The following is a 25,599-nucleotide window of genomic DNA, read 5'->3' on the forward strand; positions in this document are numbered from 1 at the left end:
AGTTTGTGTGAAACCACTGATTCTATGACTCAGTTTGTTTTTTATGAATTTGCTGGGCTTCAGAGAGAGAGCAAGTGGAAATAAGACAGGGCAGTGGCCTGTCCCCCTGCCCCTAGACTTATTTGTATAGAAATTCTTAAAGCAACAAGAAGAGGAATTACCTGTATAGCTTGTTTGGTCCTTAGATTGACGAGTACTAAACTAGAAACTGGAAGAGGCTCATGGGGTGGGATTAGGTTGATATTTGGGGTGAGATAGATAAAGGTACAGGTTTCTGTCTAATTAGTAGAAAGACACATATAGGTGTTGGTCCCACACAAGTAGAAAGCCCCTGATTGGGTGAGGCAGGTTGAGAGGTGAATAGAGAATAGAAGGACAAGGGGTTAGTTTTGTTTCTCTGTTTCTGATCTCCAGATGGTCAGAGTGGAGGAAAGAGCTGCCCCAATAAGTGGGGAGAGTAGAGGATTGTTAGCTAGGGCAACTAATTAAACATTCTTCAAAAACCAGTTTTCTGACTGTTCAAATTCTTTTTTCTCTGTACAAACCTCCTACAACCTGCACAAACCTTCTACAACTTACATAAACTCTGAGCTTTCATGAACTTTCTTATCCAGAAATAACTGGCTTTCATAACAACTTGCTTTTTCCTTTTTTTTTTTCAAAAGTATTTCCACACCTTATACCTTTTATTATCAAAACCATACAATTCCTTTCTAGTCAGAATTCTTGATTTAAAATCTTTAACCTTTAGTGACAATTAAGTTGACTTTCTTTTTATCCTAGTTTCCCTTTTCTCAAAGTCTGATTAAAAGAGTCCTTAGTTTCTTTCACCATACATAGTAAACCAACCAGCTTCCAGATTGTGGTTGGAGTAAGGCATGTTGTTTTTCTATTTTAGCAGCAGTGGGAGTTGTCAGGATCATTGTGTGTGGACCTGTCCATGCAAAAGTCAGCCCTTGGGTGGTGTACTGCTGGAAGCACCTTTCGGACAGTCTTTGAACAGTTTGCTGAGTAACCTGTAAATCCTGCAAGTACTTAGGGGAAGGGTGGTTACATTTATACACTTTGCAGCTAGAGTTTAAGTCCTAGTGACCACTGCTTCTAGCTGGAATTAGCAGCAGGTCCTAGTCTACAATAGGCATGGGGCATTGAGACAAGAGGAATAAAAGAAACACCATACATTAAATAAAGTTACAAAATCAGACTGTCTATACCCACAGTAGAGATCTTCAAGGGATAAATAAAACTCAAATATTCAGGCAAGGCATAGTAGATGGCTCTTTTGTTCACAAGAAATGAGATCAGTTTATCTGCTACTTGGAAGAAATACCTTAGGTTCATGAATTGCCTTGGACCTTCAGTGGCAATTCCCAGCATGCTGGGGAAGGTCAGGTCACAGGTAACTGGAGCAGGTCTAGAAGAGACTGAACCTTCCCTCCATGGAGCAAGGGGGCTGTTTACTTTCTCGTGTCCCTCTTTCCACAGCAAAGATGTGTCCCTTGGTGGGGCCGAGAAGCCTTGCAGGCTTCAGTTTAATGACCTTTCCACTCTTAAAGCAGGGCCCTGATGGAATCCTATGAAGCCCTTTAGGGCACTGAATCCTTTAAGAGCATATGCCAAAAGCTGGTATTTCCTGACCTCTTTTGGGCCTTATTTGCCTTTTCTGTTACTCCCTTGGCCGTTATAGACCTTAAAAGCCATGCTCAGAAGATCTCGCTGAAGGGCTTGACTAAGAGAGCAAAATTGGGAATCCAGTGTCTAAAGAAGCCTATTAGACCAAGGAAAGAAAGGATTTTATCTGCAGTAGTAGGTGTTTGGAGACTGCAGAGGGTCTGAGTTCGATTTAGGTTGAGACCTCAGGTGGTGGGGGTTAAGGCGATGCCCAGATAGACTATGGACTAAGAGTGAAGTTGAGCCTTAGCAGAGAAGACATGCTATCCCTTCATGGTAAGGAAGAAGGGTGGTGGTGTGTCTCCTTGAGGCAGACAGAAAGGGGCTGCAGAGGAGTAGGTCACCTACACATTGTAAGAGAGTACTAGTTTTGAGATTGCATGCTGCTAAATCCTGAGCTAGTGCCTGCCCAAACAGGTGTGGGCTGTTTCTGAACCCCTGGAGTAAGACAATCCATGTAAATTGCTGGGCTGTATTAGTGTCCGGGTCAGTCCAAGTAAAGGCAAACAGAAAGTAAGAGTCAGGGATAGAGGAATGGTAAAGAAGGCATTCTTGAGGTCTAGGACCGTGAAGTGAGTGGTGTTTGAGGGAATGTGTAGCAGTAACCGGTAGAGATTAGGGACTACTGGATGGAGGGGAATTACCACCTCATTGATTAGGTGTAAGTTTTGTACAGGGTGATAAGCCCCTGAAGGTTTTTGAACAGGAAGGATGGGGGTATTGCAGGGAGAGTCCATGGGGATGAGTAAGCCTTGATTTAAGAGGTGGGTAATTATTGGTTTAAGGCCTTAGAAACAGACAGTTACACATTAAACAAAGATTTTACATATAAATCAAGATGGCAGGGAGTTGTCAGCATAGAGGAGAGGAAGAGAGGAAGCAGATGGATGGACAGTGTGGACAGCTAGATGAAAAGAAGGAGGGTCAGAATCTGCAGGAGGAGAAGGAGAAGGTTGAAGTGCTGGTGGTGGTGCCACATGGTCAGAGGAGTCAGAAAGATTAGAGCCTGTGAGGAGAGGGGAGGGGACGAGGGGTAGTAGAAGGAACAGTCAGTCTCTGAGGAGGGGGAAGGGTGTTGAAGAGGAGAGAGGCAGAGCTGCAGTCTGTAAAGAGGGGGGAGAGGTCAGAGAGGAGAAAGGCACAGCCCGTGAGGAGGGGGTTGGGCTGAGGAGAAGGGCAGCGCTAGAAACACAGAGCAAAAGGCGAGAGTGAAGGTAGAAGAAAGCCTGCACTTTCTGAGAAATTTCTGAGGCTTTCCCAGTCTGGTGGCAGAAATTATCTAGGTCCTGGAGGATGTTAATATCAAAAGTTCCATTTTCAGGCCAGTGGGAGCCATTATCTAGTCTGTACTGAGGCCATGCCATGTTACAGAAGAAGATTAATTTTTTTGGTCTGAGATCTGAGAGACCGAGTTTGGTGAGGTTTTTTAAGAGGCATCCCAGAGGAGTAGTCTCTGAGGGTCGGGACTGGGAGGAGCCCATGTGGGTGGAGAATAGAGAAAGAGAAGAGCGTCCTCTGACTCTTTCAACTATTCTTTATACTGAATATGGAAAACAAGAAGGCCAATCATCACCGGGAATCTCGCTTTCAAAAGAGAGTGGAGCAACCTGGCTAGACGCTTAGACTTTCAGGAAAGTCCGGTTACAGGCTGCCCGGAGTAGAGATCTCCCAATTAGCGACCCCGAGAGGAGAGAGTGTGGGGGTGAGCGATGAATAGGGGCCTACTGGAGATGGGAAAGAGCAGAAATTTTACCTTCTGGTCCGGTGGGGGGGGGGGTGTTGAAACAGGGTCAGGGTCGGGTAGCCAGCCAACCAACCTATGTTCATACAGCCAAACAGAATCAGGGACTAAGTCCAAGACGAGCTGCCACTTCCCACTGCTTCCCTGGTAGTAAGTTTGGCTGGTGAAGGGGATCATCCAGGCTTTCAGTACCCTGTCCCAGGTTTGAGCACCAAATGTTAGAATCCATGGGAGTCCGAAAAGACCAGTGTAACAGGCTTATTGAAAGGGAGAAAGGAACCTGCCAGGCTGACTCATAAGGGAGAGTCGCACGCCAGGCACAGACCGAGACCAGGCTTTAAGGGTTTGGGGAGGGGGAGTAGGAAGGGTCGTGGGGCATTTTGCTGATTGGCTGCTTGACAAAGGGGGGTCTTTTATGGAAGTTTTCCAGGACTTTTCGGCTTGTGACATCAGACATTCCTTTGTGGTTGGTCATCTGCTGCGAGCCCTGAAATGAGACTTACTGGCAGGGTTAAAGAAATGAAACCTAAGAACAACTACCCTCAAATAAGATGGCATTCTCAGGAGCTTCCAGGTAAGTATTTGTGAGGAGCATCTGCTGCTTATACCTTCATTTGCTATAAGCTCTATGGCTGCTCAGACCTATCACATTATTTCTGTGGATCTCTGCACTTCCAGCCAAGCAAAAATAAGAAAAGATCATCTTCCTCTGCATCCCTTACCTGAGCCAAAATAAGTAGGGAAGGAAAAAATGCCTAAATGTGAAAAGAAATCTTGCTCCTGCCATTTATACTTGCCCCCTGTAGCCTAGAATAAAAATCTGTCAGCATCTGGAGAAGTGATTGAAAATTTAAAATTCACAGCCAAGCCTGACCAGGCAGTGGCACAGTGGATAGAGCGTCGGACTGGGATGCAGAGGACCCAGGTTCGAGACCCCAGTTTGAGCACGGGCTCATCTGGTTTGAACACAAGCTCACCAGCTTGGACCCAAGGTCACTGGCTTGAGCAAGGGGTTACTCAGTCTGCTGAAGGCCCGTGGTCAAGGCACATATAAGAAAGCAATCAATGAACAATTAAAGTGTTGCAATGAAAAAACTAATGATTGATGCTTCTCATCTCTCTCTGTTCCTGTCTCTCTATCCCTCTCTCTTACTTTCTCTGTCTCTGTAAATAAATAAATAAATAAATAAAATTTACACCCAACACAAACACAGTAATGGAGCTGAACTGAATGGTAGCAAGGACAGCTGACCCACATGTCCTTCAAACACAAGCAACACTTTTAGAATATTTTGGTTTGTTAGGGATGGAACAATATTTCAGTGAAGCCTATAATTAATTGTATATTAAATAAATATAATATAAAAAATAAACATATATTAACAAAATAATTATTGCTCTTTTTTTCCTATAAAATTATCACACTTTCTGAAAACTTCTTGATAAACTGCTGGGCTAACCAGTGGTCTTGGGACCCCATTCAGCCTCCTGGACCTCTGAAGCAGAAATGTCACAGTGAAAGCCCAGGCTGGTTAGCTCAGTTGGTTTGAGCATCCTTTGATATACCAAGGTTGTGGGTTCAATCCCTGGTCAGGGTATATACAAGAGTCAACCAATGAATGCATAAATAAGTAGAAAAAATTGATGTTTCTATCTCCACCCCACTCTTCTTTCCTCTCTTTCAAATCAATAAAAATTTAAAAATTGCCCTGGCCAGTTGGCTCAGCTGTAGAGCGTCAGCCTGGCGTGCAGGAATCCCGGGTTCGATTCCCGGCCAGGGCACACAGGAGAAGCGCCCATCTGCTTCTCCACCCCTCCCCCTCTCCTTCCTCTCTGTCTCTCTCTTCCCCTCCCGCAGCCGAGGCTCCATTGGAGCAAAGATTGCCTGGGCGCTGAGGATGGCTCTGTGGCCTCTGCCTCAGGCGCTAGAATGGCTCTGGATGCAACAGAGAGATGCCCCAGAGGGGCAGAGCATCGCCCCCTGGTGGGCATGCCGGGTGGATCCCGGTCAGGCGCATGCAGGAGTCTGTCTGACTGCCTCCCCGTTTCCAGCTTCGGAAAAATGAAAATAAATAAATAAATAAATAAAAATTTAAAAAAATTTAAAAATTAAAAAACATTTTAGAAAAATAAATATCATAGTGAGAAGAATTCATAGTGGAAGAACCAGGGAACCCTGAAAAAGACATTTTGTATAAAAGATTGATAAGCAGGGTCCCTGACAGCCACTACACAGCACTGAAACAAACCATTTCTAAAACTGAAGTACCTTCTGAATTCATCAGGGAAGCTGAAAATCACAGCAGCCCTTCTGCAGCTCCTTGGCAACGTGAGCATACTCACTGAGCTGAATGGCAGCTGCCTAGGGGAGGGAGTTGTATACTAAAAGGAAGGAAATCCTGTTGTGTTTTATATGCTTTTATAATCTCTGAACACTAATCATAACTCCAAGCAAGTTTGCTCTGAGCATTGAAAGAAAAATATATCTGCCAAGCACAGTTTTATGACTGCCCCTGGACTTGTAGAAGGGTGCGTTGTGGCTTTATCTATTCTATCCTGGGAAGTACTGAGTTAAGATCCTCTCTGCACAACCCCTTCATAGTCCTTACAGACTAGCAGATGTAAGCCATCTTCTTGGGCAACAGCAGAGCAACCATAAGGATGAATTAAAGACCACAAACAGAGTTGCTGCACCTGGCTGCTCATAAGTGGTGTCCTGCACAGTGGCAGAGGTACCATTTCCAGGCTCCATAATGTCAGTGGCACCCCTTGGGTTGCACAGTGTTGTGACTCTGGCCCCAGAAGACATCTTTAGATATCTTCTATTCTAGTCTACCCTAATGCTCAATTATTATTACTCTAGAACTTCTTCAAAATCAGATGTAAAAACACTTTACAAAAGATAAAGAACTATGCACATCTAAGGTATTTTAGGGAATATGGTATTATTTCCAGTAGCCCACTGTTAACTTGTCATTTTGTTACCTAGAGGGACTAACTTATTAACATATCAACCCATTCTAATGAGTTGACATATTTAAAGCATTTAGCAAATTTTAAGGAACACTACAGTGTAAGGTATTTAAATAATGGTAGTGAGTGTCTGTTTAAAGAAGAACTACAGTCTAATAAACAAACAGAGCAAAAAGGAGATGAAGACAGGAAAGGTGTAATGGAAGAAAGAGTCATGGTTAGCCAACATATGGCACTAAAGTCGGGGGACTGACCACAGACACAATAAGGTCACAAAAATACCCAGTGTCAGGGGGTTTGAGAGGCCCCAGAGGATAAATAGAGTTGCTAAAAATAAACTTCATCCCCTGAACAATTTACTTTTTGCAATTACAAACTCATTGTATTTCCTTGCTCTTTATCTTCCCCTATATTTATTCTTGTCAGATTTCAATTTGTTAAAATAAGAACTAAACTTATTCGTTCACTCAACCAGGGATGTTTAAAGAATAATTAAATGTTCAGATCTCCTTGAGTTTCCTCTACTGGGAATAAACACTCTGCCCACTTTCTTTTCTTAATGAAATCTTAGAAGCGCTGACAACCGAAGGCACCTTCCCAGGATTTCTGCCCTCTCCTCCCCAATGGCCATGTTTTCCACCAGAATACCTTGCTCATAAAGTTATCTCATCATTCATTCTCCTCCTTTCTCCAAACACACGAGATGTTAAATCCCCTGAGACCGTGCCAGCATCTTATCCATCTATCCATTCCCCAATGCTTAACAAGGAAAATAATCAATGCTTTAAACCACACCAAATTCATCAAGTGAGCAGCTTCATAGTTATTTTAGTAGCCTTGAATAGAGTGGGGGGGATTCTATTAATAAAATGTTAAGAACTTAACCTTATGTACTCAAGAACCTTAACACATTTCTCCTCAACAAATTGAAGATAGTACTTGTAACAAGTGTTCTGGGCCTGTTGGCAATATAAGACGCACAGGTCTGAATGAGCCCAGGCTTCTCATGCCAGTCCCAGTGGGCTCAGAAAAGAGATGGCAAGATGGACAGTGAAACTTGAAATCTAGTGGGAGGAGACAACTAACAAACTAATTGAGAACATTTTACTGAGTGAAATAAGAAAATCAGAAAAAGCTAAGAACTGTATGATTTCACACATAGGTGGGATATAAAACTGAGATTCATGGACATGGATAAAAGTGAAGAAGTTACCAGGGGGCAGAGAATATGGGGGAGGGGAATAGATAAGGAGTGGGAGGGGGGAAGGGTGCAAAGAGGGACAAATATAAAGTGACAGAAAATGATTTGACTTTGGACGATGGATATACAACATAATCAACAGTTCAAATGCTATAGAAATGTTTACCTGAAACCTATGTATTCTTATTGATCAATGTCAGTATGTTCAAGTTAATTTTCTAAACAAAATTTAAAATTTCTTAAATAAATAAATAAAACTTCAAAAAAAATGTCAAAACACTGGATATTGTCATTCCTGGTATATTTGAAATTTAAACCCAAATTATAATCAATAAAATCTTTCCTTGCCAATTTGTGAGAAAACTAATGTGATTACATTAATATCTTTCTCTTGTGTGACGATACATTTCATGTTTGAATTAGGGGTGCCTGGCCCCTTTAGATATTACTTTATATAACTCCATAAATTTAAGATCATGGTTGAAGGGTAATCTTTGGCATTTCTTGGGGTGATAATAGTAACTTACATCAAAGCTAAAAGAAGTTAGCTATAAAATTGAAAATAGTGGTATGGTGGTTTTTTCAGGTCAACTTGGTAAAGCTGAAACTACATTTTCCAGAATTCTTAAGCTTGCATATTATACAGAGTTAAAATTGGTCAAAGTTGGAATTTGTATGGAATTTGGTAGGTGAAAATGAAGCAGCAGCCATTATTCTCTGAAAATCATCAAGCTAAGATCTGAGTAATAGATATATATGCAGATGCCAGTGGGTTCCACATTGTTGTCACCTTCCCCCATTCAGTCAAGCTCTTCCTCCTGACTGCTCACCCTGTTGTTTTACAGAGATCCCAGGTTCATCCACTGATGTGTGGCTGTGGATTATCCTGACAAGCAATCGTTTCCCACAGACCTCTCCATCAGCTTGTCTTTTGGTCTCATTTGGCAAATTTATGTGCTTGGCTTTTGGATTGACTGATTGGTATTTTCTGTGATCCTCCAATTCAGCCTTCAGACCTTCACTTCCCCAGCCTCCCATACTTATATAAGGTCTAATTCTTGCAATAAATCCTGTATTCATAGCTCAGAGCAGTCAGCTACCTAACTGAACAATGGTGTTACAATTAGATAGAAAGGATTACTTAATTCCATTAACATTTGTTGAGCATCTATCTGGGCTGACTATCTTCACATACTCTAATTTTATCTTCACATACGTCCATTTTATCTTCATGGATAAAAACTTCCACACAAGGTTGGTATCATAACCCAACCTTACAGATAGGAAAACAACAGCTGCAAGGATTTTACTGGTTGTCTTAGAGAACCCAGCCATAAGGGAAAGAAGAGGATAGCAAAGTATCTCTTCTTGATGTCATTTCCTGCCCTACCCACCTCACACACATAGACACACCCAGCAAAAATCCTCTATTTTCACATTCTCAAAAGACCAGTTGGAGAAAGAAATGAATGACTTTATGGCTAAGGAAACTAAAGTAATCAAATATTAGTGAAATGGGCCTTAAGGCTAAACACAAAGCAGATGGGTTGGAGAGAATTAAGCATGCTGGGAACGCTCCACAAATTCTCACAACACTCTGAGGTAGACTACTGTTACTCTCCTTTTTAGAATAAGAAACAATGGAAGTATAAAGCCTCAAAGCAACTAAATCAAGACAGAGCAAATCTTCAAACACTCAGTTCTTTTTTTTTTTTTTTTAGATTTTATTTTTATTGACTATTTTTAGAGAGGGGAGGAGAGTGAGGAGGAGATGGAAACATCAACTTGTAGGAGTTGCTTCCCAACGGTGCCTTGATGAGGCGAGCCCAGCGTTTCAAGCCAGTGACCTCAGCTTTCCAGGTTGAATTCTTTATCCACTGTGCTGCCACAGGTCAGGCAAACACTCAGTGCTTTAAAGGCAGAATATTCAGCCAAAATTTGAGAAAAGCCACATCACTTTCTCAAATAAATAAGAGAAAGGGAGGGGGAAATGATGACAAGAGAAAGGCAGTATGAACAAGAACTAGAATGAGAGTGATAGAAGAAAAAAGGCAGAACTGGTAAGGAAGAAGGAGAGGTTGGCAGATAATCTTCATTTATTATAAAAATATTTCTTGGTCACCTGCACTGGGTCTGGAATTATGCAGACTCTGGGTATATAATATGAATAAATCACCTCCCAATCCAAGAAACTTACTTTTTAGTAAGTAAACCAGACATTAACCTGCAAGTTTAACCATTGCTATATTTTCTGCAATTTACTTTGAATTACTTCATAATAATTTGTGATATATAGGTGGGCACTTTAATTTATATGCTAGGAACTGTTGGTTAATATCTGAACTAATCAGAAACACACCCTCCAGGATGGTCAGTCAGCATTTGAAAGACTCTAATCAAAATTCACACTCCAGGGACTGCTTGTCACTTAATATAAATGATCTTTCCATTATACGGAATGACTAAAAACACTGTATAGGCACTACTACCATCTTTGCATAAACAAATACAGGGATCTAGTAAAGCAAACAGCCTCGTAGCTTTTAAGATGATGCCCAAGGCCTTGGTATTTCTTCTACTGCCATATCTTACCATTTAGACAGTATTCGGTACTGATTAAAAATTTAGCTGAACTTGCTGCTAGAATATTTTCACATTTGCCTTAAATGAACTCTTTAATTAAAAGTTTATCTGGGCACATCAAAAGAGAGCTGGGGTTTTACTGAGTTTACAGAATAGAATGTATGATGGTTTTTGTGTTCGCTTGATGAGACTTGGGATGCAGAATCCATTCTGACTTGCCTTCAGCATAATATCCCTGCTGGTTGTGAGTTCTGGAGATGTATAATTATAAATTACCAAGTTAGCTTAGGTCATTTTGCAACAACAATTAATTTCAAATATTTTAAACACCCTAAGGGAGAAATATAGGGTGGCAGATGACATCTCTTCTTAATCTGATAAATCAGAGTTAGGGATACACTGAACAGGGAGGGTTGTTAATCCAGTGTAGGTAAAAGATCAAAGAAAGCTGGACTATTTAAGGCTGAAAGAAGTCCACCTGTGATAAACTCAGTCAGGAAGTGCTGATATTGGTTAAATCAATAAGAAGCCAAATCACATAGGGCTTTGTTGGTAAAGATTTTAACTAGATGGAATTAAAACAGGCTGAATGAACGAATGAGATGTTTCAAAAGAGAAACCAGAGGAAACAATACTAGGTCTCAACATACAAATTCTTTCTGTTTGACAACTGAAGACCAAACTAAAAAGAAAATGCTATTGGGAGAAGCTAGATCTTGGACAACTTAGACAAGCCTTCAACCTTAGCAAAGATGATTTGTTGGTCTGACAGAATCCCTTTGCATAAATTCTTCTGGCATTTTATCTTTGCATTTAGGCATTAAGTTTATCTTAGTTAGCAATGGTGTCTCTGTACCAGTGCCCAATTAGCCCACAACTCCTCAGTGAACAACAAACTTCATTCATTTGCGTAATTGTTTCCTTTGCTGCTTCCTTTATAAAAAATAATGGGCCATTATGCACAAATTAAAGCAAGATTAACAAATGAGGGCCAGGCTGACAAGAATCACATGAGAAGGTCATGAGAAATTAGCATCAAGGCCTGTCTGCTAAGCATAAGGTCAATCTAATATGCACTGTCTCCTGGGAGCAGAGGACTCCTTCGGGGCTTCTGCTTTGGGATTTGCACAGAGGTCAGGCTTCCGGCAGAAACCATGATTTGATTTCATCCAGCCCTTCTCCTGCTTTTCTCCTTTTCCTCTTGTCTTTCACAATGAGAAGTATCTGGCTTGCATGTCATTAGAGTACTCTGTAGCAAATCCTCTCTTTTCCCCCTTCCCAAGTCTGACATTTTCCCAGTGAACTTTACTAAAAAAAACTAATAGAAATAAGACAAAGTTCGTTAACCCTAAGAAGTAATTTTTCCTTCCTCACAATAATCATATACTTTGATCACAGAATGCCTAGAGCAAGGTAGAGATTGGTAAGTACCTTTTCTCCCAGCTACAGGTCTGTCTGCTGGTTATGTGACTTCTAAGGGTTTTATTTTTTATGGTACCAGCGAATTGCTCCATCTTTGTATCTTATACAGATGCTGGCAGGTCAGTTTCCAATTTCGTAGACTGAATGTCCCAGTTCCTGGAAGGTGCTATCAGTTATTCTTGGATGTACCAGATTTCTAGATAATTAGAAGGTCATGGAGGAGTGATACCATAAATGTCCCAGGTCTCCCTCGCCTGGACTCTGAGTTCCTTAGGCAGGCTTTGTTATTCCATGTGTGGTCTGAGGAGCAGCTGCATCATCTGAGAGCTTGTTAGAAATCCAACATATCAAGCCCACTCAAGACCTACTGCAGACATACTAAGTCAGAAGGGACATTTTAACAGATCTCCCAGTAATTGGTCTCCACATTAAAGTTTGAGAAACAATGACTTAGGGCAGGGGTCCCCAAACTTTTTATACAGGGGGCCAGTTCACTGTCCCTCAGACCGTTGGAGGGCTGGACTATAAAAAAAACTATGAACAAATCCCTATGCACACTGCACATATCTTATTTTAAAGTAAAAAAAAACAAAACAGGAACAAATACAATATTTAAAATAAAGAACAAGTAAATTTAAATCAACAAACTGACCAGTATTTCAATGGGAACTATGCTCCTCTCACTGACCACCAATGAAAGAGGTGCCCCTTATGGAAGTGCAGCAGGAGCCGGATAAATGGCCTCAGGGGGTCGCATGTGGCCCGCGGGCGGGCCGTAGTTTGGGGACCCCTGACTTAAGGCATTCAGTGGAGACCCATTTGGTTCAGTTTTTTTTTAGAGTATTTGACCAGCTCTATTCTCCTTGTTGGAGACAGAGGGTTTAGAGTATTTGACCAGCTCTATTCTCCTTGTTGGAGACAGAGGGTTGTGGGGATGGTTCAACAACACATGACACTGGACAGATGAGAACACAGCAGATCTTTAGTCACAGATACTCATAGCCTAGAGGTAGGAGGGACGACACAGAGCTCACAGACCACATAGGGGTTGCACAAAGAAACAGACGGACAACCAGTGACCAAGGGAGGTTGGATTTGTGGTATTAAGAGGGTGAGGCACTCCCTATCTCCCATAGGAGGATATGATTGGTTTCTATGGGCTGGCAGGGAATAGAAACCTGCAACTGAGGAATACGTAGGCACTGTATCTGGTACATTTGATGATGAGGAGGGTTTTTGGCTTGGGGACCTTACCTGTAAGAGTAGACTTAGAGAGAAGACATGGTTAGGACATTTGAGAGCCCTTCCCCCACCCCCCTGATTTCACCAGATGTCAAGGCAGCACAAAATACTGGACCTTAATTTTATGCTTTATACCACACAGGAAAGTTATCTTATAAAAATGCTTATTAATTCCATAATATCAAGCTATATACATGTAAATGGCACCACACAGTGCCTGGACCAGGGATCGGGAACCTATGGCTCGTGAGCCAGATGTGGCTCTTTTGATGGCCGCATCTGGCTCGCAGACAAATCTTTAATTAAAAAAAATAATAATGTTAAAAATATAAAACATTCTCATGTATTACAATCCATTAATTCCCTACTGCTCATGTTCATGGTTGTGGGTGGCTGGAGCCAATCACAGCTGTCCTCCAGGACAACACCAAATTTTTATTGGATAATGCATAACGACATACATGGGTCGTTCATTGTATTGCTCTCACAGAATTACATTTTAAAATATGTGGCGTTTATGGCTCTCTCAGCCAAAAAGGTTCCCGACCCCTGGCCTGGACTATGGAAAATGCTCCATAAATATATATATCACTTCCCATTCCCTCCCTTCCTTTAGATTTATCCATATAACAACCATAGCTTATAATGATTCAGATCCTACCAATATTACTTGAATACCTACCTCATGTGAGCACTATTTGCTCTTGCATACAAGATCTTATTATTATATTCACATCAATACTATGAGTCAGTTGTTCTTTTTTTTTTTTGTGTGTGTGTGTGTGTGTGTGTGTGTGTGTGACAGAGACAGAGAGAGGGACAGATAGGGACAGACAGACAGGAAGGGAGAGAGATGAAAAACATCAATTCTTTGTTGTGGCACCTTAGTTGTTCATTGATTGCTCTCTAATATGTGCCTTAACTGGGGTGAGGGGGGCTACAGCAGACCAAGTGACCCCTCTCAAGCCAGCGATCCCGGGCCCAAGCTGGTGAGCCTTGCTCAAACCAGATGAGACCACACTCAAACTGGCAACCTCGGGGTTTCAAATCTAGGTCCTCTGCATCCCAGTCCGACGCTCTATCCACTGCACCACTGTGGGGTCAGGCAAGTCAGTTGTTCTTATCTCTGTTTTATAAATGAAGAAATTGAAGACACTTGTACCCAGTCAAAATGCACTGTGTTTATAATGGCTCACTATAGCATTCATCACTAATGTCTGTGATCTGTTGTAATAATACAGTGAGAATATAGCCATGCAATAGAATCTCATAAATATGCAGGTGCCAGTCACAATTTGTGAAAAACCAGCAGTAGAAAGAAAAAAAAAAGAATTTATTTGGCTAACTCAATCACATGAGCAGTAGGAAAGATGGGCAGATATAAAATATTTTGGACTTGATTTGCTAGTCTGATGCAGATAAAGTCCGACAGTAACTAGAAAGTTACTTGAAAAACAGATAATTGAATGAGACAGTCTAGGAGATATAGTTAACTACCAATTTTTCTAGGTTATCTAAGTTCTATCTGGTTAATTTAGGTCATCAGTGCACCTGGGCTATATGTTTCTTTTTCCCAAAATAAATGGCCTCATCACCTCAGGATTGGAGGCAGTACAACATAATAATTAGTAGTACTGACTTTGAATCTAGACTTCCTAGGTTCTAGTCTCAGATTCTCTGCTTTCTAGCTGTGTGACCAGTCACTTAACTTCTTTATGCCCCATTTTCCATTTGCAAAACATAATAACAGCTCCCGTTCAAAGAGTTGTTGTGAACATGAAATGAGTTAATATATATAATGCACTTAACAGTGCTTGGTATACAGGAAGCATTATTGAAGTGAAGGCTATTATTATTTTGAAATGGTGTTATGTCCTTGACTCACACAGATGGTCAATAAAGTGATTGTGTCAGACTTAGTCAAATAATTGGAACAAAATAGATAGCCCAGGAACAGACCTCAGTATATATAAGAATTTTGTTTATGGTAAAGGAGGCTAATAAGTAAAGAAGGATTGGAGTACTCAATAAATTATGTTGGGAGAATTGAATAATGAGTTCTCCCATTACCTTCCCCTCCATCTATACACCATCATATGCTCCCACTGGTGATACTAAGAGTAATCATGATGGCACCACATACTCTGCATTACCAATGCCTTATTTCTCACAGGAAAAAAAAAAGAAGAAGAAGAAGAAGGGGGGAAAAGTCATCCATATATTCATATAAGTCAAAAGCTCATTTTATAGCTTTATTTCTGTGACCTCTCCAGGTACCATTTGTGTAATCCATTAGGGCACTGGCTACTGCACATAATACATTCAACAAGAGTAGTAGCAAAGAGTTCAGTTAAGGGACTCTAACAAAAATGTGATAGAAATCACCAAGAATGGTGAAGAAGCACATGTTTCTAGGTCTGAAGAGATGGAGTGGTTATCAGAATGCAGTAAGCCCTGTAGTTATTGGACAGGAGCTATGGACTTGATAGGGGAACTCTGCCACTACTAACTTGAAGCCTGACAGGAAGGGAGACACGGAAATAAATGTTTCACCTCTATCTCCTCTGGTACTCTCTGGACTTCCAGAGGCAAAGGAGCCTGATGGACCTAGCAAATACCTGTGAACTTCCTGTGACACAGAGGAAGATAGAGAGATGAGAAGAGTGAACCTTAAGAACTGAACAGAGAAGAGAATATCCCACATACTCTGTAAGGAAGCAAATATTTTATTGCAAATAACTGGGGAAAAGAAGCATTGTCTTCTTAGTTTGCTAAAGTTTTCTAATGACCAGAGGACATCAGTCTTGGATAGGATTAGATCCTTATCTATTACATTAATAGGAAGGATCCTATTTTTGGTCACTGTATCAATGGCACCAAAATTTAAAGAAGAAGCCACATAACCTATTTCCCCTAGACTTGCTCATACTATTATTAATCTCCAAATTACCTTAGCATCTATAACCCCTATCCAGATGACTTCACCCTTTGATTGGATTTTGAGATATGTAAATTATAACAAACTATCAGAAAGATAAATTTAAAAATCAATCTCAGGTACAACTGAATCCAAAAAATAAAATAAAATATTTAGGAATAAAATTTAACTAAGGAGATGACACACTTGTACACTGAAAACTATAAGACATTAAGGAAGAAATTGAGGAAGAACACCTTATTGTTAAGGTGTTTATCCTATCTTCAGATTCAATGCAACTTTTACCAAAATGCCTAGGGCATGTTTTACAGAAATAGAATAAACATGCCTAAAATTTGTATGAAACCACAAAAAAACCCTGAATAGTCAAAGCAATTTTGAGAAAGGAGAGCAATCCTAGAGGCATCACACTGTTAGATTTCAAACTTATTTCAAAGCTATAGTGCTTAAAACAACGTGTTATTGCAATAAAAATAAATACATAGAGCAAACAGAACAGAGAACCCAGTAATAAATCCATGCATATATGGTTAATTAATCTACAACAAAAGAGCTTAGAACATACAGTGAAGAATAGTCTCTTCAATAATTGTGTTGGGAAAACTAGATATTCATATGCAAAGAAATAAAACTGGACCAATATCTTACACCATACACAAAAATTAACTCAAAATGAATTAAAGACTTGAACATAAGACCTGAAACCATAAGACTCCTAGAAGAAGAGAGAAGGGGTCAACTCCTTAACATTGATCTTTTTGATGATTTAGAAAAGGAAACAAAAGCAAAATAAACAAATGAGACTACATCAAACAAAAAGTTTCTGCACAGCAAAGGAAATCATCAATGAAATAAAAAGGCAACCTATAAAATGGTAGAAAATATTTATAAATCATATATCTGTTATGGGGTTAAAATCCAAAATAGATAAAGAAGTGATACAACTCAATAACGAAAAACAAGCAATCCAATTAAAAAGTGATCAGATGAACTGAATAGACATTTTTCCAAAGAAGACATAAGAATGGTCAATGGGTGCATGAAAAGGGGCTCAACATCACTAATCATCAGGGAGATGTAAATCAAAACTACGAGATATCACCTCACCCCTCTTAAAATAACGATCACCAAAATATAAGATATAACCAGTATTGGTGGAGATGTAGACATAAAGGAATCAGTTTGCTTTGTTGGTGCAAATGTAAATTGGTGTGGCCAATATGAAAAACAGTATGGAGTTTCCTCAAAAAATTAAAAATAAATCTATCATGTGAGCCAACAATCCCACTTCTGGGTATATATCCAAAGGAAATAAAAACACAGTATTAAATAGATTTCTGCACTCCCCTGTTCATTGCAGCATTATTCACAGTAGCCAAGATATGGAAACAATCTAAGTGTTCATCAGTGGATCTGTAAACAAAGAAGATGTGACATATGTGCTTGTAGATATACATGGAATATTATTCATTGTGTGTATATACTATATATGTATATAACAAAATGTTATTCAATTCTCACAAAGAAGGAAATCCTGCCTTTGCAATAACAAGGATAGACCTTTAAGGCATTATGCTAAGTAAAATGTCAGACAGATAAAGCCAAGTAGTGAATGATATCATTTATATGTGGAATCTAAAACTCATTTAAACAAAGAATAGATTAATAGTTGTCATAGGCTGAGGAGGTGCAAGAAATAGGAGAGATTTATAAAAGGGTATAAACTTTCAACTATAAGATGGATATGATCTGAAGTTAATGGTGACCATAGTTGGTAACCCTATTATATAATTGTTGTTTACCAGGAGAGTAGAACTAAGTGCCTAACAAAAAAAGAGAGAGAGATATGTAAAGTAATGAATGTGTTAATTAACTAGATGAGGGAATTCTTTCACAATATATGTGGATATCAAATCACATACATTGTACTTTGCTATAGAGGTATTTTTTAGATGTGATTAACAACATTTAAGTTAGTAAAAGCAGATTACTTTCCATAATGTGGATGGGCCTCATCCAACTGGTTGAAGGCCTTAAGAGCAAAGACTGAAGTTTCCCAAAGAAGAAGGAATTCTAATCAAGACTGCAACATAGAGCCCTGGCCGTTTGGCTCAGTGGTAGAGCGTCGGCCTGGCGTGCAGAAGTCCTGAGTTCGATTCCCAGCCAGGGCACACAGCAGAAGTGCCCATCTGCTTCTCCACCCTTCCCCCTCTCCTTCCTCTCTGTCTCTCTCTTCCCCTCCCGCAGCCAAGGCTCCATTGGAGCAAAGATGGCCCGGGCGCTGGGGATGGCTCCTTGGCCTCTGCCCCAGGCGCTAGAGTGGCTCTGGTAGCAACAGAGGGACGCCCCGGAGGGGCAGAGCATCGCCCCCTGGTGGGCAGAGCCTCGCCTCCGGTGGGCGTGCCGGGTGAATCCCGGTCAGGCGCATGCAGAAGTCTGTCTTACTGTCTCTCCCCGTTTCCAGCTTTCGAAAAATACAAAAAAAAAAAAAAAAAAAAGACTGCAACATAGAAACCCTACCTAAGTTTCAGACTCAAGACTGTACATTAGCTATTCCTCAATTTTCCATTTTATCATCTCTCTCTCTCTCTCTTCTCTCTCTCAATCTCAATCTCTCTTTCCCTCCTTTTTTCCTTCCCTCTCTCTTCCTCCCCCCTCATAAATATACATTGTCTACCTCACAGAAAATGCATTCAAGAATTTAAAGAAGGAGCCTTCAAAGGGGAAGAGAGAGAGAGCACATTAAATAATTACCAAGCACAAAGAATGCACAGCCACATAATAACAATATCCACTCAGGAAGAATTTTTCTGTCCCCCTAATTTCTCTCCCTCTACCATGCCTCCCCTGGCCAGGTAAGAATAAAAAAAATCACAATTAGCAAGATAGAAAAAGGAGGCCTGGCAGCTCAACTTGGGAAAGAAGTGAAAGGGAGACAGCTACTCTTCCCTGCCTTTTGACCTGAAGAAAACTACCGTTCAGGGAGTGGAAACACTTTAAATCAGGTTCAGAGTTTGGATTATTACTTAATTTATGAATTTATGAATTAAAACTGAGGCTTTAATTGTACAATCTTTTTTTATTCTTATTACATAAAAGTAAATCGTCGCAGGAAAATACTTCCTCCACTAAATAGATTTTAAAGAGTGAGAAATAAAAAATAAATGTTTTTGAATATATCCCAAGAGCCCTGCCTGTTCAAGTTACCAGTTACACAAAAGTATTTTTTTAATGATTAAGAAAGCCAATATTAATCCTGACCAGGTAGCTCAGTTGGTTAAAGCGTGATCTCGATACACCAAGGTCACTTGTTTGATCCCCATTCAGGGCACATACAGGAATCAACCAATGAATGCATAAATAAGGAGAACAACAAATCTATGTGTTTTTTTTCTCTCCCTTCTTTTGTCTCTCTCTAAAATCAGTCAATTAATAAAATATTGTTTAAAATTTTTGAGCTAATATAAAACTTAAATATCAATTTAATAACATTTTTATATTTCTTATAAATCCTAATTGAATATTGTCTGTTGTACCACTTAATAAGGTCTTTTATATGAGGACTTTTGTAATAGAGTCTTGATAACTTGGTCCATCTAAAAGTTAGGTTTTCCAGAAAAAAAATATATTTTGAAATTTAAAATAAAAGTTATATTACCTCTATCACACAAAAAAATATTTTTACCAACTTACTACGTGCTAGATGTATGCTAACGATAAGGAAGTGGTACTGCTCCTGCCCCCTGGAGCCACTGGCTGGGAGGGGAGACAGTTACGCCATAAATACATATTAAATTATGAATTTTGATAAGCAGTATAAGGATAAGTGCTATTGAGAATATAACAGAAATATCAATTTAGATTTTAAAAAAAGTTTAGGAACTATTCCACTGAGAAAGTGACATGCAAGCCTAGGCCTGGAGGAGCAGCAGGAGTTACTCAACTGAGCAGACAATAGGAGGTGAGCATCCTGGCAGAGAGAAGAGCAGGGCCCCTTCCTTCCCCCAGGGAATGTGCACACCCCTGGCATGCAGAACACAATGTGGTGGAGTGCACAGAGCAAAAGGGAGCAGCTGGGAAAGGGCCAGGTCTGGAGAAGCAGAGTGCACAGGGTTCAGGCCGTCCATGTGTAATGTATATATGTGTACAACTCATGAAGAAGTTCGGATTTTATCAAAAGTTCAGTGGGGGGCCCTGGCCGGTTGGCTCAGTGGTAGAGTGTCGGCCTGGCGTGCAGAAGTCCCGGGTTTGATTCCCGGCCAGGGCACACAGGAGAAATGCCCATCTGCTTCTCCACCCCTCCCCCTCTCCTTCCTCTCTGTCTCTCTCTTCCCCTCCCGCAGCCAAGGCTCCATTGGAGCAAAGATGGCCCGGGCGCTGGGGATGGCTCCTTGGCCTCTGCCCCAGGCGCTAGAGTGGCTCTGGTCGCAACAGAGCGATGCCCCGGAGAGGCAGAGCATCACCCCCTGGTGGGCAGAGCGTTGCCCCCTGGTGGGCGTGCCGGGTGGATCCCGGTCAGGCGCATGCGGGAGTCTGTCTGACTGTCTCTCCCCGTTTCCAGCTTCAGAAAAAAAAAAAAATGTTCAGTGGGAACCCATTGAAGGGTCTTAAGAAGGCAAAAGACATAATATGATTTATGTTTGTAAAATGATCACCTTGGCTGCAGTGTAAGGAATGGCCAGAATGCATGCTGAGAGGGGAAACCCAAAGAAAACAGCACAGACCATCTTATTAAAATTCCAAATAAGGAACTTATCCATTGGGCCTGTGACAAGTTGGTAAGCTACAGTTATAGGTCCTTATCAATGTCACCATTATAGCCTTTATCAATGTCTATTCTTTTTTGACAATTGTATTTTTAACAAGAATCCTTATTCAAATATTAACAAAATATTAAATTTTAAATAATATTTAAAAGTAAATGCTAATAATTCTAATTTATCAACCAAATGTTAAATAATTATGAGGGTATTTGCATTAGAATCACAGGGTCTCTTGCTTTAATTATTTCTAAAGTTATTCCACCCATTTTATCACTGTTATCTGGTCCAAACTCAGATGAGATCCTAGTGCCAGGATTTTGGACCAGTTCCACAAATCAGACAGACAACTACAAGAGAATGTCTAGGTAATGGGCCCTGAAGTATGCCAGAGAAACCAGATTACAGCTGGAATAAACTTCATTGTTTTACAAAAAGAAAAATAAAATGACTCCTGGGTTTCTGGCATGAGCAGCCAAGTGGATGGAGTTGGCATCTATTAAGACAGCATGGACCAAAGGGAGCTGATGAAAGGGGGTAAGCAAGTACAAACATGTTCAGCTTGAGATGCCTCAGATACCGGGGAGTGGCGACTGGGTTTACAGTTGTATATATGGATCTGAGTTTTAGAAGAAAAGTTCGAGCTAGATATAGAAAAACAAGTAAAATTGTGGGAATATAAATTATATGTAAAACCTGTTAGAGCAGGGGTCGAGAACTTATGGCTTGTGACCCAGATGTGGCTCATTTGATGGCTGCATCTGGCTTGCAGACAAATCTTTAATAAAAAAAATAATAATAGGCCCTGGCCGGTTGGCTCAGCAGTAGAGCGTCGGCCTGGCGTGCGGGGGACCCAGGTGCGATTCCCGGCCAGGGCACATAGGAGAAGCGCCCATTTGCTTCTCTACCCCCCACCCCCTCTTTCCTCTCTGTCTCTCTCTTCCCCTCCCGCAGCCAAGGCTCCATTGGAGCAAAAATGGCCTGGGTGCTGGGGATGGCTCCTTGGCATCTTCCCCAGGCGCTAGAGTGGCTCTGGTCGCGGCAGAGCGACGCCCCGGAGGAGCAGAGCGTCGCCCCTGGTGGGCGTGCCAGGTGGATCCCGGTCGGACGCATGCGGGAGTCTGTCTGACTGTCTCTCCCCGTTTCCAGCTTCAGAAAAATACAAATAATAATAATAATAATAATAATAATAATAATAATAATAATGTTAAAAATATAAAACATTCTCAGCCCTGGCCGGTTGGCTCAGTGGTAGAGCATCGGCCTGGCATGCGGAAGTCCCAGGTTCGATTCCCGGCCAGGGCACACAGGAGAAGCACCCATCTGCTTCTCCACCCTCCCCCTCTCCTTCCTCTCTGTCTCTCTCTTCCCCTCCCGCAGCCGAGGCTCCATTGGAGCAAAGTTGGCCCAGGTGCTGAGGATGGCTCCATGGCCTCTGCCTCAGGTGCTAGAATGACTCTGGTTGCAACAAAGCAACACCCTGAATGGGCAGAGCATCACCCCCTGGTGGGCATGCTGGGTGGATCCCAGTCGGGCGCATGCAGGAGTCTGTCTGACTGCCTCCCCATTTCCAACTTCAGAAAAATACAAAAAATATATATATAGGCTATTTATATATATAACACAATGACTATTTTAGGTATATATATATATATAAATTATATATATAATTAAAAGAAAATTACTTTAGAGGGATGTCCCTTCTATTAGACTCTCATTATTAAAACATTTAAGTAGGCTTTCAAATCTTTAGATGCCACAATATATATTTATATTTATATATTTTATATATAGATATAAAACATTCTCATGTATTACAATCCATTCATTTCCTACCGCTCATGTTTATGGTTGCAGGTGGCTGGAACCAATCACAGCTGTCCTCCAGGACAACACCAAATTTTTATTGGATAATGCCTAACATACACGGGTTGTTGTATGGCTCTCACGAAATTACATTTTAAAATATGTGGCGTTAATGGCTCTCTCAGCCAAAAAGTTTCCCGACCCCTGTGTTAGAGAATAAGATTTTTTTTAAAAAGGTGTCAAGTGAACTGAAAAGAAAATACTATACTGAATGCTAAACACTTAGAGGCAGTGGAGAGAGGATGCAAAAGACATTGAGAAATGGTGGTCCGAGAGAGAGAAAAACAGGACCAGGGTGTCATGAAATCCAAGAAAACAACTTTCTCCATATTTGCACTCAGGAAATGTACCTTTTTCTCAACTGTGGTAGTTAACTCACCCAACATTTGGTATATTTTTGAGCACTAATATTTATCCACTCTCTGCTATCCTATAAATTAATACATTTCACAAACTTTGCCTGTTCATTCCCTGGTTGTGTTGCAGGCAACAAGAGTTATCCTGGGCATTTACTCAGGAGCAAAGGAAGTGTAAAAGAAAGCTCACAGCCATAAAATCTGCCTTCAAACCACTTCCTTGGTGGGAACTTGGTGCAGGGGAGGGACAAAATAAAAGATAATGGAAAGGAAGGAACAAAAGAGAGAGAGAAAGAAAGGTAAGAGAAGGATGGAAGAAGGGAGAAAATTACTTTAGAGGGATGTTCCTTCTATTAGACTCTCATTATTAAAATATTTAAGTAGGCTTTCAAATCTTTAGATGCCACATTGGCTATTTTAGAAAAGAATGCTCTCAGTTTGGCATACATAGTAAGGTCAACCAAATAATTTAGGAGGCCTCCACTTGCTACCCGAAAATTTACAAAGAAAAAAAGAAAGTATCAGTTCAGCATTCCCTTGCTTTAAAAAGAGAACCAGACCATTGAAATCATGTCCAAAAGGCCTTAAAATTTTGTCAAGGCAAGCAAAATCACAGTGACTTGAATGTTTAAGTGACACTCATTGTAGTTAGTGAGTTACAGACAGGTCAATATATTGTAGAGTTAAGTTATTATGTAAAATAGGTATTAATAATATCATGGAGACTTGTATGTACAATATTTGCACACATTTCATAAAACTCAAAATAACTTCAATTATTTTAAATGTTTTCATTCTTGTATTTTTTTCTTTTTGACATCAAAGATTATATTTATGGTTTATTTACTTCAAAATCTTAAATCAGGAATGCCACTCTAGAGTATAATACTGTTGCTCTTTTTAAAAAGTGATTAATAATACAGACTTTAGAATTATATCTGTACTTGCAATTAGCTTCTACAACTGCTAATTATATTACCTTGAGCCAGTTACCCAGTCGCCTTAAAGTCTACATCTGTAAAATGGGTATGTACCTCACAGAGCTGTTCTGAGGATTAAATGAGATATAGGATATGACCCACTCAGGTACTTAATGTATATTGATAATTACTTCATTTTACTGCCTTCCTAGATTACCCTCATAAAATGATCCTCTGTGCAGAAGTTACACATTTCCTTGGAGACCTCACATTGGACTGGGCTAGGAAGTAGGGCTTACATTATTGTCATTGCTCATGTCAAATAGTGTTCTGATTAATAATTGGAGGACATACTAGAAAAGCACTAGCTATCCAGGTAAAGTAAATGTTGGGAAAATGAGTTTGTAAAATCTGTATTTTCTGGTTTTGCTCACTTTTATTGTTAAAAATGGCCGCTGCTCACGTGATGATGCTCTCATGTGATACAGCTAATTACCTTCCTGCTTGGGAAGGGGTTTGGTTATGTTAATGTGTGCTGGAGGAAGGGTTTCACGCCATAAGGTTGAAAGAAGAAAGAGGAGCTAGGAGGCCATTTTGGAAGAGACCATGTTGTTACAGAGCAGGCAGGCAGCCAAGATGGAGGCATGCAGATGGGGATGACTGAGACTAGTGGGGCCTTTGATTCTAGGAAACCTCAGATGTGTCAGTAGCTTTGTGAGCACTGAGTGAGTGGGTTTTGAAGCCCAGTGTGTTTGTGTTTACTCGCCTTCTGGGTGCGAGCTAGAATAAAAGGTAATGTCCCACCATTTCTTGGCTCCACTGTTTCTCTACCATCTATCCAAATCTAATGGGAACCTGCATGAGCCGGGCGGCTGTGACAGCGTTTGCAACTACTAGGCCTACAGTAAACCCTTCAGATTTCTGGGTAGGAGCACGAGCCTGAAAGAAAATTAATATGGTATTGATGGTCGCATTGAAGGCCAAGGGAGAATGCCCCCACCTATCCAGGTTTAATTTTTAGACACTACATTACTGGATAAAAATTCTACCTTCTGGCCCTGGCCGGTTGGCTCAGCGGTAGAGCGTCGGCCTAGCGTGCAGAGGACCGGGGTTCGATTCCCGGCCAGGGCACACAGGAGAAGCGCCCATTTGCTTCTCCACCCCTCCACCGCGCTTTCCTCTCTGTCTCTCTCTTCCCCTCCCGCAGCCAAGGCTCCATTGGAGCAAAGATGGCCCGGGTGCTGGGGATGGCTCTGTGGCCTCTGCCTCAGGCGCTAGAGTGGCTCTGGTCGCAACATGGCGACACCCAGGATGGGCAGAGCATCGCCCCCTGGTGGGCAGAGCGTCGCCCCTGGTGGGCGTGCCGGGTGGATCCCGGTCAGGCGCATGCGGGAGTCTGTCTGACTGTCTCTCCCTGTTTCCAGCTTCAGAAAAAATGAAAAAAAAAAATTCTACCTTCTTATTTTTTTTTTTTTGTCAGTTACACATCTATGAAAGGTGACAGAGGCAGCCGTGAGCAGTATAAAAAGAGTGTATATGGGGATCATTACAAGAATTTGATAGTAGCAAACATATGATGGCCATATATACAGAATATACAGAATAGGAAAGAGAAAAATAGATAATTTAGTTTAAGTCCCAGGAGTTCTCAAACAAAATCTAAACATTTTATTATTTTAGTTTTAGAGATGAGTAAATACTCAGAAAGATCAAGCAACCTCTCTAAGACATGTAATTAATAAGCAACAGAGCTACAATTTGTACCCAAATCTTTCTTATATTGGCACATTGAAGAAAACAGCACCCTATTTTTCACCATCCCTGTATCTACACCCTTTGCATATAACTTTGTAGTTCCTCCCATGTGTAGACGAAGTGGATTTTCTCAGAAAAAAAATAATGTGACTTCTCTTGGCCAATAGAACA

This window comes from Saccopteryx leptura, chromosome 5 (assembly GCF_036850995.1).
Source record: "Saccopteryx leptura isolate mSacLep1 chromosome 5, mSacLep1_pri_phased_curated, whole genome shotgun sequence".
NCBI classification, from domain to species: Eukaryota; Metazoa; Chordata; class Mammalia; order Chiroptera; family Emballonuridae; genus Saccopteryx; species Saccopteryx leptura.